General features: G+C 35.1%; 1 pseudogene across 1 annotated transcript; it reads left to right on the top strand.

Moving 5' to 3' along the window:
• The first annotated feature begins 1,041 nt into the window (after nt 1–1,041).
• On the top strand, nt 1,042–3,739 carry LOC147516668 (uncharacterized; annotated as a pseudogene). Its single transcript, XR_015213712.1, has 2 exons — nt 1,042–3,007; nt 3,357–3,739. The product of XR_015213712.1 is annotated as an uncharacterized LOC147516668 (transcript).
• Nucleotides 3,740–16,538: the final 12,799 nt, after the last annotated feature.

Raw genomic sequence — 16,538 nt, 5'->3', positions numbered from 1 at the left:
ATAAAAATAAAATAAAAACTAATGGTAAACAAAAAAATATTCCAAAGCCTTTTTTTCACTTCTCATTCTTCCCTTACAAAAGTTGCCTTATTTTGAGGCCAAAACAATTAGAAGGGGACAATTGTGTCAATGTTTGATGGGTCATGGGTATATATATAATTATATACTAAAACAAATAGAAAAAGCCCAACAGCCGGTTCCTATTCATACCTGTAGGCTCTCTCTAACTCTCTGTCTTCTTTCACTCTCAAACTCAAACAACTCAAACAAACGAACTCCTTAACCAAATAACCAAAAACAAGAAAAAAAACAAAAGGCAATTAATCTTTATTTTTTGCATTCCATTCACTTTATGGCTTAACTTCATTATATTTGCATTCTATTATTTTATCTCTTTCTTAACTTTTTGTGTTAAGTTTTTGGCGATTTTAGGTTTTTCATTGAATTAGTTTATTTTTTGGGGTTCTAATTTGGTGAATTGGTGCCAAGTTTTCATAAATGTTGTTATATGGAAATGGAATTGTTGAATTGTGGTGTTAATCACTTAAATTTGGTTTGGATAAATGGAATTAGGAAAAAAAAAAATTCTTTGTTCTTGGTTTGATAAATTGATATTGTTTTTTTTTCCTTGTCTAGAAGTAAGAAGTGGTTAATCATGGTGACAACACTTCTCTCATTCTATAAGAAAAGTGAATCTCGGAATGTGAAAGCACCAAGTACTACTATAATGCCTCCCCATAGTGTTGAAGCGTCTACTAGTCATAAACGTTGTCGTCCTTCCAAAACTCCAAGAGTAGAGTCCGATAAGGTTGAAGTTATCCGCCATCTAAACAAGATGAGATCAGGTGTGCTTATATCAAATGGGGTCCTTATCAGCCCTAGCCTCCAAAATCCAAACCTTATCCTTCAGACAAGTTTGGTCAACATTTTCTAGCTGATTGGTACAAGTTACTTCCTAACTGGCTTGAATACTCTCCACAAATGAATTGTGCATTTTGCTTTCCCTATTTTTTATTTGCAAATTCATCCGGACGACAATGACATACTGCTTTCACAGTTGATGGGTTTTCTATTTGGAGGAAAGTCAATGAAGGAAAGAAGTGTGCTTTCCTATCTCATATAGGAAAAGATCCTAATTCACATCACAAGGCTACTCTTAGTTGCTACCACAGTTTAACAAATAAATTGCAACACATCGAGAATGTTATTCAGAAACAAGTTTCTAAGTAGGTTGCAAGAAACCGTTTGCGGGTGATGACAATGACACAGGTAGTTAAATTTTTTACACTCCAAGGATGTGCTCTTAGAGGTCGTGACGAAAGCAAAGGTTCTAGTAACAGAGGGAATGTTATTGAAATGGTAAGCTTATTGGCTTCTTACAATGCGGATGTGGATGCGACCGTGTTAGGGAATGCTCCTAAAAATGCAACATATGTTTCTCCTCTTATTCAAAAACAGATTCTTAGCATTCTTGCACACAAGACACAAAAATATATTCGTGAGAAGATTGATGATGAATTTTTTTGCTTTATTGTAGATGAAGCTCGAGATGAATTAAAAAGAGAGCATATGGCAATTGTTTTAAGGTTTGTTGACAAAGATGGTTTTATACAGGAATATTTTTTTGACATAGTCCATGTCAAGGATACTGCATCAACAACATTGAAAGATGAAATATGTAAGGTTCTTTCTCGTCATGATCTTAATGTGTATAATATTCGTGGTCAGGGGTACGATGGTGCTAGTAATATGAGAGGAGAATGGGCTGGGTTGCAAGCCTTGTTTTCAAAGGAGTGGCCTTTTGCATACTCCGTCCATTGCTTTTCTCATAGGCTCCAATTAGCATTGGTTGCAGTTGCCAAAGATGTTAAGGATGTTTGGCAATTTTTTTTTGAACTTGACTCTCATAGTTAATATTGTTGGAGCTTCTTGCAAAAGAAGTGATCAATTGAGAGATTCTAAGGCTACATAAATTACAGAAAAACTTGTCATTATTGATGAGTTGGAAATTGGTACAGAGAATGATGAGTTGGACTAAAATGGTAATTTAGTTTGATTTTTTTTTGTGCTTGTTTTTTTTTTGTGTATGGTGATACTGATTACTTCTTTTCTTTTCATGTGGTGTGGAGCCGGTACAGGGAAAAATCATATTCAAACATTGAAACAAGTTGGAGATACTCGATAGGGTTCTCACTTGAGATCCATTTCTAGTTTGATGAGTATGTATAGTGCAACGCTTACAGTCCTTACATATATAATTGAGGATGGAGCCACTGGTAATGTGCGTGCAGAGGCAGATGGAGCTTATGATACTGTGACGACTTTTGAGTTTGTGTTCGTCTTGCATCTTATGAGGGAAATCATGGAGATTACGTACGATCTTTGTCAAGCTTTGCAGCGCAAGTCTCAAGACATATTGAATGCAATGCATGTAGTGTCTACAACAAAACACTTATTCAGAATTTGAGGGAAGATGGATGGATTCCTTTAATGGAGAAAGTTAAGTTATTCTGTGGAGATCATGGTATAGATATTATTAATATGGAGGAAGGAGGGCTAGGCATTAGGTTACAGGAGCTCAATCTGGCATTGTTGATGAAGCTGGCTTGGCATGTCAAGTACAAAGAAGATGATTTTGTTGTGTTTATGCGAAGTAAATACTGTACTAGAGACAAGGAACCCATCGAATACTACACAAAGTCATCTATATGGCCAGGTATCAGATGGGATATACACGAAGTTACTTCAAGATCTCAGTGGCTTATAGGGGATGGGACCAAAGTGGACCTATGGTGATGCCAAAAGGAAGGTTGTTATGAGAGGTTTACTTTCGGCTCAGTTGCATGCGCAATTGGCATTTGAGATGCGGTTTCTGCAGTTAGATTCTTTCGTGTGTTCCTGTGAGTTGCTTTCTAAGTTTGACATCCCCAGATATTATGAGAGCCCTATTTTCCATGATGGACAACCCCCACAAGAATTCCTCCCTCCGCGAGGAGCGCTTAAGAAGGTCATTTTCACTATATTGTGTCGACAGTGCTTCTTTATTTATTTTCATATTTTCATTGTTGAGTTTGGCCATGACATTGTATCATGAGATGTCTTGGTGTAGTTATTGGTAGGTGGAGAAGGTAATTGCATTGTCTTTTTGCTAGGGTATATTGCATCATTGATAGTTGTACATTAGTTATTTTCATTGTCGGTTATGGTCATTACATTGCAGCATGAACAATTAGCTACCTTTATTGGTATGTGGAGAGGGTATATTCATTGTCATGTTTCATTTGTATATTGTGTGTAGATGGACATTCTTATTGTATTTATTAATTGTTCCCTTAATTGTTTGAGTATTGGTGCAGTCGAAGAAAAGGAAAGCTGAGCAGTTGGATTGCTCCATGACGGTTGAAGAGGATATAGAGTATGAGGCATTATTGCTAATGAAATGACCACGTGTAATGATGGCAGGAGCACCAAAAGCACAATTCATTAGTTACAATCTTGGTGATGGAACGCTGGTGATTGAGAACCCATGTGCCATGATGTTGTAATCGGTCAGCACATTGTCTCAGTTTGCATTTTGTTAAGAAGATTGTCTCTGCTAGAAGTTTGCATTTTGTAATGTAATATGTGCAAAAGGTATTTTGAGTAACTCAAATGTGGATGATACTTGAATAGATGGAATTTAAGAGTGTTGCATATTGTTGAATGGTGTGTATAGTTATGAATGCATATCCCTTATTATTTTGGTGAGAGTGTTGTTTAGTGAACAAAACAAGCATGATAGGTTGGACTTATAAGAAGAACAATGAACATAACATTGACATTCTGTTCGTGGACCACGAAGTCAGTCTTTATCATAATACATTGACGTGTTATGCTGTTGTATTTGGTTTCTTATCGTACTATTTTTGAGATTGAGATTTAGTAGTTGTGGAAACAGTAATAACAATAAAATATACAGAATAAGGGTAACGAAAGAACAGCCAAAATCAGCCAAGGAATACTAGAAGATGTGATTCATAAAGGGAATGATCTAAATACCATAAAAAATAGGGGGAAAAAACATGCTTTATGGAAAAAGGTAATGTCTATTGGATTTGAAGCTGTGGATACATATAGTTGTCATTAAAGCCAGCTGCAGGGCTCCAAATCTGAAGCGAATGAATGAAACTTGATTTTGGCATTGTGGGCTAAACGCCAAACCTTTTTCACCTTAATTTTTTGGAGATCGAACCAGACAATTTGCTTGTCAGACTTGGAAATGGCATTGTAGTCGGAGAAGATGTGAATAAACAATGGCGCTGCTATGTTTTTGCTGTGAACATCCACATTGTCTGTGCATAAGTTAAATGCCAATACTGAAATATCCTACACATTCCAGTGTAGCCTACTGCGCCAAAAAATTCCTTTTACCTCGTCCAGGTATCTTTGATAGAAGGGGAGCTCGAAATCCCTCAGTCTTGACCAGGGTTGCTTGAGAAATACAACAATAAAAATCCAGACTGACTCATTTGTACTTGAGAAATACAACAATAAGAATCCAGATTGACTCATTTGTATTTATAAATTATTAGTTGACTTGACTATTTTCTCATAATGAAGAAGATGAGAATGTTAATGTTGCATGCATGCATGGGTCATTAAAGCGTGCTAATAAAGCGTCCTGATCAAATATTTTTGGTACAGTGAATCTATGTGGGTTGATATTAGTTGTTAGAAAAGTGTAATGAAATATATTTGGTTTGGTGACAGGTGACTGGAACTGATTGAATAAGTATATGATCTATCACATTTTGTTTCCTAATTTCTGAAATTTTGATTCATGTAATTAACACCAACTAAACAACGGACCCAGTAATGAATGGCGTGTATTATGTAGTGAAGCACTACAAGAATTAGTTGCAGGGGATGGTCGTGCCAAATGGCATTAAGACGACTGATTTGGTAATGAGACAATGTATTACTAAATTGAAACCATTTGTGGGTAATACATATTTTTGAATGTAAAAGTTTGTGAACAATGTAAACTGCTTTTTGTGTCTATTATTGTAATGTAATGCCTTCGATACTTATATAAGATAATGTTGATGCAGAGTATACAATTGAACATTCCCATTGAACATACAGATCATTGAATGGGAAATAAAGTAAAGGGACAACTAATTGCAGTATATTGCAATAATATTTGATCTATTCCATTAATTAAATTATTAAGTACTGGAAAAAACTAAAGTACCAGATAATGAATGTTCCAATACAACAGAGTAGTCATGTGTTGTCATAAATAAGCATTTCAGCGTCGTGATATCGGAATTTTGGTCGTCACAGGTCTAGGTAGGCATCCCTTTAAGTTTGATTGATGTTGTTGCTAATTAGTAGACGATGTATATGGGGCACATGAATATATATTTTTAGTGGGAGATTGTGAAGACGTACAGGGATTGGGTCGAACTGCAAAACCTTTAGTCACTAAATAAAGAGGGAGAAACTGCCCTATATTTGAATTCCAAATTTTAGTCCCAAATTGAATAGCCAAATTAAATTCCTAAATTGAATCCCAACTTCTTCAGTCGCAGTTTCAAGTAGGAAGTGTTTAATATTTGAATTTCTTCAGTAATTTTAAATTCCAAACCTAATTTCTAACCAAATCGTTTAAACGCCAAAATTTCTTTTATTTCCGAACCCAACAGAGTTTTAGTGGCTGCATGATGGTGAATAAGTTAGAATTTTAGTTTGTTTTGAAGAAATTTGTTATGTTTGGTTTGTCCCTAACGTTGATGAAAATTGGATCTTTGGTTTATGTTATTTGTAGGATCCTGTTTAGAATGGCCACAAATATCACAATTAAGCGATGAATTGTGAACTGTATGTTTTAGTCGTCATTTTCTCTAAGTACATTGTCGTAATAGTACACATGGAATTTATTGGGTTATGCTGGAGTTGAATGGTCTCCCTTTGGACGACTTCGCTAGGTGGATTGAGTGAACGAGTTGGTAGTCTCGCTCTAGTTTCTTACAAACGACTCGGTAGAGTTGAATGAGATATTTAAGCTACCCCAAGCCAATAATTCTAGCAATCTTTTTTAGCAACTCAGCCAATGCCTCATTGTCGTCATAATATCCACGATATTTGTCGATATTTTAGATATATACACGATATTTACATATCAAATAATGTAAAATATCCCCAAAGAAGGGGGCAAACATATCCATGATACATATCAAGAAATTAAGTATTGTTAAACATCCATATCCAGATATTTTGTACTATGGTTGGACATGTTCCCCAAAAGGCCGCTACCACATCAATTAACCTAGTTCTCAACGACTCCACCACACGGATTTAGTGCACTATAGAGTGATCTGTCTGGGTCTCCAGGGATATGTTTTTGGAATTTATAGAACTTCGATTTCAATTAAAAATAACACAATTATATCAAATAAAAACAAAATTAATATAGATATTTCTAACTTTTATTGATTAAATATGATATTTGTGGAGCAATGTAATGACATCATTTTTATTCTATGTGTCTTTTAATTGATATAATTGTGTTTGTTGTTAAGGACTTGGCAATTTAGAAATTGACAAGTGTTTGAGAAGGCAAAGAAGTTGTGTCTTAGAGGGTAAGGGCAATAGGAGGTTGCAATAGGTTACCAGTGATGCTAATGGGATTCTGCTCTGCTGTCTTGTGGACATATTTAAGGTGTCTGTCTACAAATTCTTTCTCTTCAAGAAACTGCAAGTTTGAAGGAAAGTTTTAGAATGGCGATAATATGTACGTTGTTCTGATGAACTTTACATTTTGGTCGTCGTTCTTGCTAACTACATTGTCGTAATGGTACACATTAAATTTGTTGGGTTATATCTGGTTATGGTTATATTTGTGGTTACTGTTAAATGCAGAATTTTAAACGGATCTATTTTTGTGGGACCCAATAAAATTTTAAAATCATAACCCAAATGTCTGAATTTTAAGGGAATTTGATTCACATATTCTCTCTCTAAATGTATGAAAGGACCTTTTCTCTCTCCAACCCAAAAACCATTATTTGAGGCTTTCTCTCTTCAATTTTCCAAAACACTAAATTGAAGCCCCCTAATGAAACACCAGACTCAAACCCTAAATTGAAAATGAAATTGTATTCCCGATTTGCATCTGCAGTGGAAGGTACACTTTAAGTTTTGATTTTAATTTGACGTGATTGTATTCGTATTTTTGCAATTATATTTTCACCATTTTCCCATATTTTTTTTTCGTGAACAAATGTGTAGTGTTAACGAAAGTAAAAGAAGTTAGGGGAAACAATGTTTAGTCTTTTTGATAGGTGAAACGGTTGGGTAATTAGGAAGAAATATGTTATTTTGTCTAGGGTGAAGAAAGATGTGTATAAATATAAGCCTAAAAAAGACGAAGATGGTTCACATCGAGGTGATATCAAGGTTATCAGTTGATGTTGTGCAAAAATGCCCTAGAATAAGATGTATTCGACATTTGATAAAGATGGAAGGGTTTATTTTAGGAAATCACCTTTTGGTTTTCTTCAAGTATTTCCTTACATTTTAGGTTAATTTTGGGTAAAAGGTTTTTCCATAGATATAGATAAATATCTGTCACAATAATACATCAGATAAGAAAAGATTTAACATCATGACAAATATAATAGGGTTTCGAATATAATAAGGGAAAAATCTTAAACAGTAAAATGTCAAGACATATCATTAAATCATATTGATATCTTGGCATTTCTCTATTGTTGTTTATGATATTCCCTAGATATTTTTGTCACGATGCTTAATCTTTTTTCGGATTTTTTTTTGTCATGTAGTAATATGAAAATATTTGAAAATAAGGTTATGATAGAGTTGGCTATCCCAGTGGCTGTTCAGTTATAATTATCTGTCTTCTCAATTTTAAAAAAAACTTTCAATTTGAGAGGATAAATCATTATAACAGTACATCCACCGGAGGTAGGTAACTCTTTCATGTCCAACTTTTCAATTATTTCCTTACATTTTAGGTTAAGTTTGGGTAAAAGATTTAGCATCGTAAAAATATAATAAGGAAAAAATCTTAAACAGTAAAATATCAAGACATATCACTAAATCATATTGATGTTTTTGCATTTCTCTATTATTGTTTATGATATTCCCTAGATATTTTTGTCATGATGCTTAATACATTTTCGGATCTTTTTTTTGTCATGTAGTAATATGAAAATATTTGAAAGGAAGGTTATGATAGAGTTGGCTATCCCAGTGGCTGTTCGGTTATAATGATTTGTCTTCTCAATTTGAAAAAAAACTTTCAATTTGAGAAGATAGATCATTATAACAGTACATCCACTAGAGGTAGGTAACTCTATCATGTCCAACTTTTCAATTATTTCTTTATATTTTAGGTTAAGTTTGGGTACAAGGTTGTTCCATAGATATAGATAAATATCTGCCACATAGTGATACATCACATAAGACAGTGCTGCTGTAGTTACTTTCATTGTGAAATTTGGTAATTACATTTGATCATGAGATATCTTATTATAGTTATTGGTAGAGGTGGATAAAGTATTTTGATTGGGGAAACAATGTTTACTATTTCAGATTGGTGAAATTGTTGCCTAATTAGGAAGAAAAATGTTACAGTTTTCTAGCTTTACCCCCCCTCAAGACCACAATACATCCAAGTCAACTGAGTTTGACCGTGATGTTTTTGGTCAAGACAAATGAAAAGACTCTAATGCCCTTTTCTAGGTATAATTACATAAATACCCTATGACTTTGGCAAATACAAAATTTGAATTCAAATCATCTAGGACACATGTCATGATCTTGCGAACTTTATTCGATGGCTACCACCAATCCTTATCAAATGACATCCACACCCTTTACATTATGAAATTACATAATTACCTTCACTGTTGTTAAAAGCTACATGTATTCTAGGAGAAAACTAACTGTGAAAGGGCAATAAAGTCTTTTTATGTGGTAGTGGTGTATGACTTGGAGAAGATAATGCTACAGTGATGGTAGCAGTGTAATTTTATAATGTTAAGGGTGTGGATGTCATTTGATAAGGATTGGTGGTAGTCGTCGGATAGAGTTCACAAGATCATGACATGTGTCCTAGATGATTTAAATTCCAATTTTGTCTTTGCCAAAGTCACAGGGTATTTATGCAATTATACTTAAAAAAGGGCATCAGAGTCTTTTCATTTGTCTTGACCAAAAACATTACGATCAAACTCAGTTGACTTGGATGTGTTGTAGTCTTCAAAGCTAGAAAACTATTAAAAGGGCGAAGGGCAATAAAGTCTTTTTACATGCATTGACCAAAAAGATAACAGTCAAGCATGGTTGACTTGGATGTGGTGTGATCTTGGGGTAAAGCTAGAAAGCTGAAAATGTCTAGGATGAAGAAACATGTGTATAAATATAAGCCTAAAAAAGTTGAAGACAGTCGACCTCGAGGTGGTATCAAGGTTACCAGTCGATGTTGTTCGAAAATGCTCGAGGATAAGTTGTTTTCAACATTTGATAAAGATGAAATGGTTGATTTCAGGAAATCACCTTTTGGCTTTCTTCTAGATATTAATACAGTAGATCCGACTGACAGTAAAAGGTATACTATGCTTACCCATTGCAATTTGATTATGGAAGTGTTGCAAAAGAGGATTTTACCACTGACTTACAAAATAAAAGAGGTATACTTAACTTTCAAGTAGTCGGACGTGGCCTTTCTTACTGGACTGTCCACAGATCAACCTCTTTACTAGTATTTTTGGATGGATTCAACAGTGCCTACCGCCTTCCGGTTAAGGTATTTCAGGACAACCAAACTTCGGCGGAGTTACTGTGACGATGTTTTGCTAACGGAGATTTTGACGGCAAGGACGTTAGCTAAGTAGAAGTCAGTACGGAGGAATAAGACGACTAGGAATGACATATACCGCCTGACCAGATTGTTTGTGGTTGGGGGTTTTTTTATGCCAAAGTCTACGAGTGGAGTTAGTGTACTTCATGTCAACATTACACAAATTTTGGAATAGTTTGATGCATTTCCATGGGGCTATCTTACTTTCGAAGGCATTAAAGCTGTTGTGGAGCTTCTAAACACTGAAATGGAGAAGCAGTTAACAGTTTTCAGGAGAAGCCATTTACACACGCCCTAGACGGGTGTGCACTTGCTTTCACCTTGTGGATATTCCTTCACATTCCCTCTTTGGATGCTTATCGATTGGATATGAACGTTTTCCCCTAGTTTCTAGGGTGGGTTAAAGTTGCAAGGAAAACCATGCGGGGCAGTAAGTGGGACCCCAGTTTGAAGAACATGAGAAAAGTTCATGTGGTGAATGACTTACAAGTTCCACAGAAGCTGCAAGCAATGAGAGTCTACAGAGATGCAGTTCAGGTTAAGTTGTAAATTTGTTTTGTTAGTAGGGATCCCTTGTTTGTTTCTATTAAAACTGTTTTTGATTGGGTTGTTTGTTATAGAGAGAAGCTACTAATAACTAGGTTCCTCTGGACATTTTTTTATCATCAAGCAAAGCAAACAGAGGTAATGTTTTATCTTCCTCTGTTTCTTTGGTCCATCAGTCTAATAAGTATCAGTGATGTATGTTATAATGAATCCCATGTTATAATGATAGGTGATTAAATGAAAAGCTGAGGAGATGTTATGGGAGCTTTTAAGTAAAGCTGCTGGACCTGTTGTGGAAGTTAAGGGAACTGAAAGGCAAACTGTGGTACTGGAGGACTGTGGTGATGATGCATTTGTAGAATCGTCGATAAAGAAGTTACCAAGAGGGAGAAGTCTTCCCAAGCAGAAAATGAAATCAGACACCAAGCAAGTTTCAGATAACCCTGAACCGCTAAAGAAGAGGCAACCATCAACTAGACTTGTAGTCACATGACATGAACATCTAGTGCAGCAGGTGAGGACCACACACAAGTCCAGTTTGAAGATTTTACCCTTTACTAAGAAGCCCAGGACCCAAAAGACAAAACGTTCTAATGATAATGATTTATCTCAGCAAATTGTAGAGAAGAATGTTGTTGAAATTGAAAAAGAATGTGAAGAAGGAGAAGACCTGCCCAATGAAGTCTTAAGCATAAGTTCATTAGAAAATGAGTCTGCTAGGGGTTCTCAACTGCAAAATGTTCGAAACACCATTGGTGGAGTTGTTGAGAACAATGGCGGTGAAGTGGTTGATAACAACGGTAGCGGAGTAAAAACTTCAACTGCTGCAAAATTCATATTTCCAGGCTTTTATCTTTTTTGTTTGTACACTGTGGTTGGTAGATTGCAATACTGGATGCATCTTTCTTCCCTTGTTTTTTTGGCAGTCTAAAAGGGAAATCTCAATTGATTTGAACAAGTCAATTTATGATGAAGGGGTGGGTGGTTTATTCTGTTAAAATGATTCTATCTACTTTTGTCTTAAATATTTACAAGTTATGCGAACTGTAAATTCAATTGTTTTGACCTCAACTATTGTAAACTCAAATGTTGATTTTGCAAAATGCAGACATGGATACTGCTAACGATTCGTCTGGACAGTCAGAGTGCTCATTACAAAATTGGCTTAAGCTGAGTGTGGGTAGAGATAGTATGTCTTGTTACATCAATTTTGATGCTGCAATAAACATTGTAAGAGTATGCAGGTGAACTTTTAAACATGTGAGGAATGAATCCATAACTAAAACTGGCTTTTACATGGCTTTGCACATTGCACAGGGTAAGAGTATGCGGTTGTCGATGTCTAATAGAGAGCTCGCTCAATTGTGGAGAAAAAGATGGACTAGCTTGACATTTCCTTTTAGGTAAACTTTTTAAATTGAATAATTTTAATTACCCTTTTAATTATTCATTAGAAAATAATGAGAATGCTCTAATAATCAACTGTTGACTTAAGACGTGGAGTAGTGAGAGTGCTTGCGGAATCTAGCAGCATAATTGGTGGTTAACAAATTCGGACTCAGTTTCTGCGTACTTCATGGGGACCACCTCAGCAATCCCAAATATTTAGTTTTTGGGGGGACAACTAGAAGTAGGAAAGTTTCTATTCCTCTCTCCATCTATCTTTTCATAAGTTCTCTCTCGAAAGCTTAACATTGAAATCAACTTTTCAACCAACATTTTTTTTTTGTTTGGTATGCCTGTTTTAAATGAGATCAGTAACTCTTTGATGCTGGCGGGATTCGAGCTCGAGACCTCTGGTATCATCACCCAAAGGTTTTACCGACTTTGCTAGTCGGCACCTGCAAATGTGTGGGCAAGCCTGTTTTTAAAGAGATCAGTAACTCAATAGTGTGTAGCGGGGTTCAAACCCCAGACCTCTGATATTATCACCCAAAGGTTTTTCCAACTTATCTAGAAGGCACTTACTTTCAACCAACATTTCACCACCTCAGCAAACCCAAATATTTAGTTTTGGGGGAAGACTAAAAGTTGGAAAGTTTATGTTGCTCTCTCCATCTGTCTTTTCATAAGTTCTCTCTCCAAAGCTTAACATTGAAATCAACTTTTCAACCAACATTTCAACCCAAATTTTTGTCGTTTAAATCGGATTTAAATTTCGGAACAACGTGATTTGGTTTTTCCTTAAAGGTATGAACTTTACTGAACTATATCGTTTAATTTGACCATATTTGTTTTCCTTAATTATACCCTAATTTCTATAGTTGAAAATTTGTAATTGACTTGAATATTTGGAACAGAGTATTCCATTACTACTTTTAATTTTGGAAATTATCATAGGGGCCGTTCTCATATTTAGGTTACAATGTTCGAAATTGAAATTTTAATTTTCTTCTGTAGAATGAAAAAGGGTAGGGGGAAGAAGAAAGTAGTGCCCAATTGGAACTATGTGGAGAAAGAGAAGGAGGTGAACAAGAAGGTTGTTTTAAAGAAGAATGAAAAGTCGAAACCTCCTCTGCGAAGAAACATCAAGGTTACTTGTCGATGTTCTCCAAAAATGCTGGAAGAGCAACTGTTTTCGACATTTGACAAAGATGAAACCAAACATTTCAAAAAGTCTCCATTTGGTTTTCTCTTTGATATGAATTCAGTTCATGTGGAAGGCGGTGAGAAAACTCATTTGGTTACCTACCCAAATTTGATTGTTGAGGTTTTGGAAAAGAAGATTTTGCCAATGACTTTCAACATCGGAAACCGATATTTGACTTTCAATCCTTCCGATGTGGCCCTCCTTACCGGTCTATCCACAGAGCCACCACCTCAGTGGTTTTACAAAATGGACGTGTTTGACTCTTCTAATTTTCGTCTAAGGTATTTTTAGCCAGAGGGAAGATGCTTTACTCCGCTTGGGGCCGTTTTGCTGACCGAGTTTGCGGTAGCAAGGAAAAAAGCTAAGAGTTTCGGTACGTAGCGATCCGAACACCTGTGATGACATCCACCAACTTAACCGTTTGTTTATGCTCAGGGCTTTCCTCTTGCCAAGCGGTTCGAAGGGTGTTGTTGTCAAACATATTGATATTGTAGCTGATTTGATGAAGTTTGACAAATTCCCTTGGGGGTATCTGACGTTTGAAGGCATTCGTGATGGTGTTGAGGTTCTACATACAGATATGGAGAAACACTTTCAGGTTCAACCGAAAAAGGTGTTCACGCACACCCTATATTGGTGTGCACTAGCATTTGAGTGTTGGCTTTTCCTTCATGTGTTCGCTTTGAATGTTGATAACCCATAAAAACACGATTAGATTACTCTAACTTCATTCTTACGTTATCAATTATTTATTTTCTACTCTCACATATATATTCTTTTAATATATAGATTACGAAATCGTTCCACTCTTAATCTATCTAGACTTAAACGAATTCAACTAATCAAACACAAGGAACAATGGTGAGAACAATGAGAGTAGTGTTGTGATTTATTTAAACGAAAACAAATTATAAATTAAACTAATTTAACTAAGCAATTAAAAGGTGAATTTAATGAATTGGAAGAACATAGAGGGGGGAAATTCCACCATGCAATTCGATTGGCTATTAGTTAGTTATCGAATTGAATATTGATCCCTAGTGAATACCAAGTCCTCTCGAATCAAGGTTCTACTAGCATGAGAGTTTAGCTCCACCACAAATCTCTTTGATGGTGGCTCTAAACTCTAGTTCATCATTATGAGGTTTATCTCTAAACACTCATAATAATGAACTTGAAATTCTATTCTAAATAACAACTATTCTAGCAAGCAATCATCCTCACATGGCTTATTTAATCTCCTCTAATGGAGTTTTTAGCCTAGTTTCATTGGATTAATTAAACTAAAATAATGAAAGGAAAACATAATGTAAATTAAACTAAACTTGATTAAACAAATAGAACAAGTCATTATTGAATAAGTATTAAACTCTATTAATCTATTTGAACAATAACAATAATAATTCAAAATGAATTAAAACTAAAATTAAAACTAATTTAGAACTAAGATTATGAATAACTACTTATCAAATTAAAACAAAGTAATTATGAATTTAAGACAACTAAATCTAAAATAAGAATTGAATCCAAAACTAAATTGAAATGAAAAACTAATTCTTTGTTATAAAACTAATTTTGATTCTAAATAATAATCTACCTTGTTCTAAAACTAATTAATTGAATGTAATAAACTAGATCTAAAACAAGTTATTAGAACTAATTAATGGAGTCTAACCTAATTTTCTAATCTAGATCTAGGTAATCTTAAGAGTTAAGTCTTCTCCATACAAATGGAGGAGACCAGATCCACTTTTTCGTGCATGGGCTGAGGAGCCATGTTTTGGGCCGGAAAATCGAGCCCAAAACCTAATTTTTTCAGTCCACAGAGGCCTTCTCAGTTGGATTTGACTTCCACAGACTTTTCGCCTACTTCTGCTCCTCTTCTTAGGTCAAGTCTTAGACCATTAGAAAGCTCTTTCTGAGCCGGTCGTTTTGACGTAAAGTAGGCCCAATTCCGAGGTCTGAGTCCAAAGATCCTTCGGAATGTTTGCTGACTTTTATGCGTTGTTTCTACCCGCGTTGACTTTGACTTTTCAACTTTGACCTGGCTTTAAAATGGCTTTTTCTTCTTGAATCTTGGCCTTTTATCATAGAACTTCTTAGCAACCAACCCTTGCTCCTTTATCTCGCAAAAGGGACACATTTCTACACATATTCGACTCCAATGCTTAGAATACACAGAAACACGATAACAGTACTAACTCTTATTTATTAATCACATAATTGGTCTAAAGCAATATTGTTAAAGGGGTTAAAACTACAATTTTGGACTCTTATTAAACCACCCCCAAACAGCATTTTGCTTGTCCTCAAGCAAATATGAGAAATTAGAATAAGTGACCAAAAATGGAGTTCTAACTAATCTCGTTTCGCCGAGTGCGATTGCATTGACCATATGCAACATGGTCTTAAACCACTAGGAATTCCCTAGTGGACGAGTTATAGCCTCATGAGAGTTTTCAAGTGAATGTACTCACAAACTTCATCTATACTACAACGACTAAGAAATAAAACTATTGTTTCCTTATTTATGTCTCAATGATCTATACATCTCACTGGTATTTAAACAAGAATGATCATTCTAAAACTTAAACTAATACATGCATAATAATCAAATCATCTTAAGATAAACAACTATACAATGAACTATGATATGAAATGCAATGGCAGGTCCGTTTTTGAAACTTTTGGGTAGCGTGCCTAAGTAGGTTCTCACAAGGAATGTGTCAAAACACATAACACTCTAATTTTTCCACTCAAGTTTGCTAATTCTAGTGTGCAGTGGGCACACGTTTCCTCACAATCTCAATGACAATCCAAGGAAGCCGAGGTCAATCAAACACATCTACCACTTACTATCACACCAACCTATTCCTAATTGAGCTAGAGGTCTTTATTAAGTGATACGGGGCGTAAGTATTGGTTAAAGAATGAAGAAAATGGATATTCAAAAAGACAAGTCTGAGAAAATAGGGTCTTCATATTATATAACTAGAGAAAACCTTGTTCTTTTGCTTCTACACTTTGTTTCCATCCTTAGCCTTTTTATTTTGGCTTTTTGACTCCTTTTATTCTATTTTTGGAGTTTTTATTTTATTTTATTTTTCTTTTCTTTTCTTTGGATGGAAACTTCTTTTCTTTTTCTTTTCTTAAGCAACTAACTAATTTTTGTTTACATTTCTCTTTTCTTTTCTTCACTCATCCCATTTTTCAGACTTATCTAGATAGGTAGGATGATTTTATTTTTTCTTTTGTTTTATTGGGTAAAGGATTTGTGGTTTGTGAAAAGGCTAATAAAAAGCTCATTGGGGCGACTAGCGGATAATAAATTCCATATAGGTGTGAATTTCTGGCTATATTGATCCAACGAGGGCCTAAATTCTCGCTTAGGATATGGTGTGGTGATCAAGCAAGTGAATGTGTGATTTCTCTACTCGGAATTTATTTGTCCCTTGTGTCATCACTCAGATATTTCCTCTTATGAGGCTTTTAGGTTAGATGCTCACAGGATATGTATTAAGTACTCTAACCTAG

This window comes from Coptis chinensis, chromosome 2 (assembly GCF_015680905.1).
Source record: "Coptis chinensis isolate HL-2020 chromosome 2, ASM1568090v1, whole genome shotgun sequence".
Classification (NCBI taxonomy): domain Eukaryota; kingdom Viridiplantae; phylum Streptophyta; class Magnoliopsida; order Ranunculales; family Ranunculaceae; genus Coptis; species Coptis chinensis.
The sequence above is the reverse complement of the archived record's forward strand: the minus strand, read 5'-3'. Positions and strand labels throughout refer to the sequence as shown.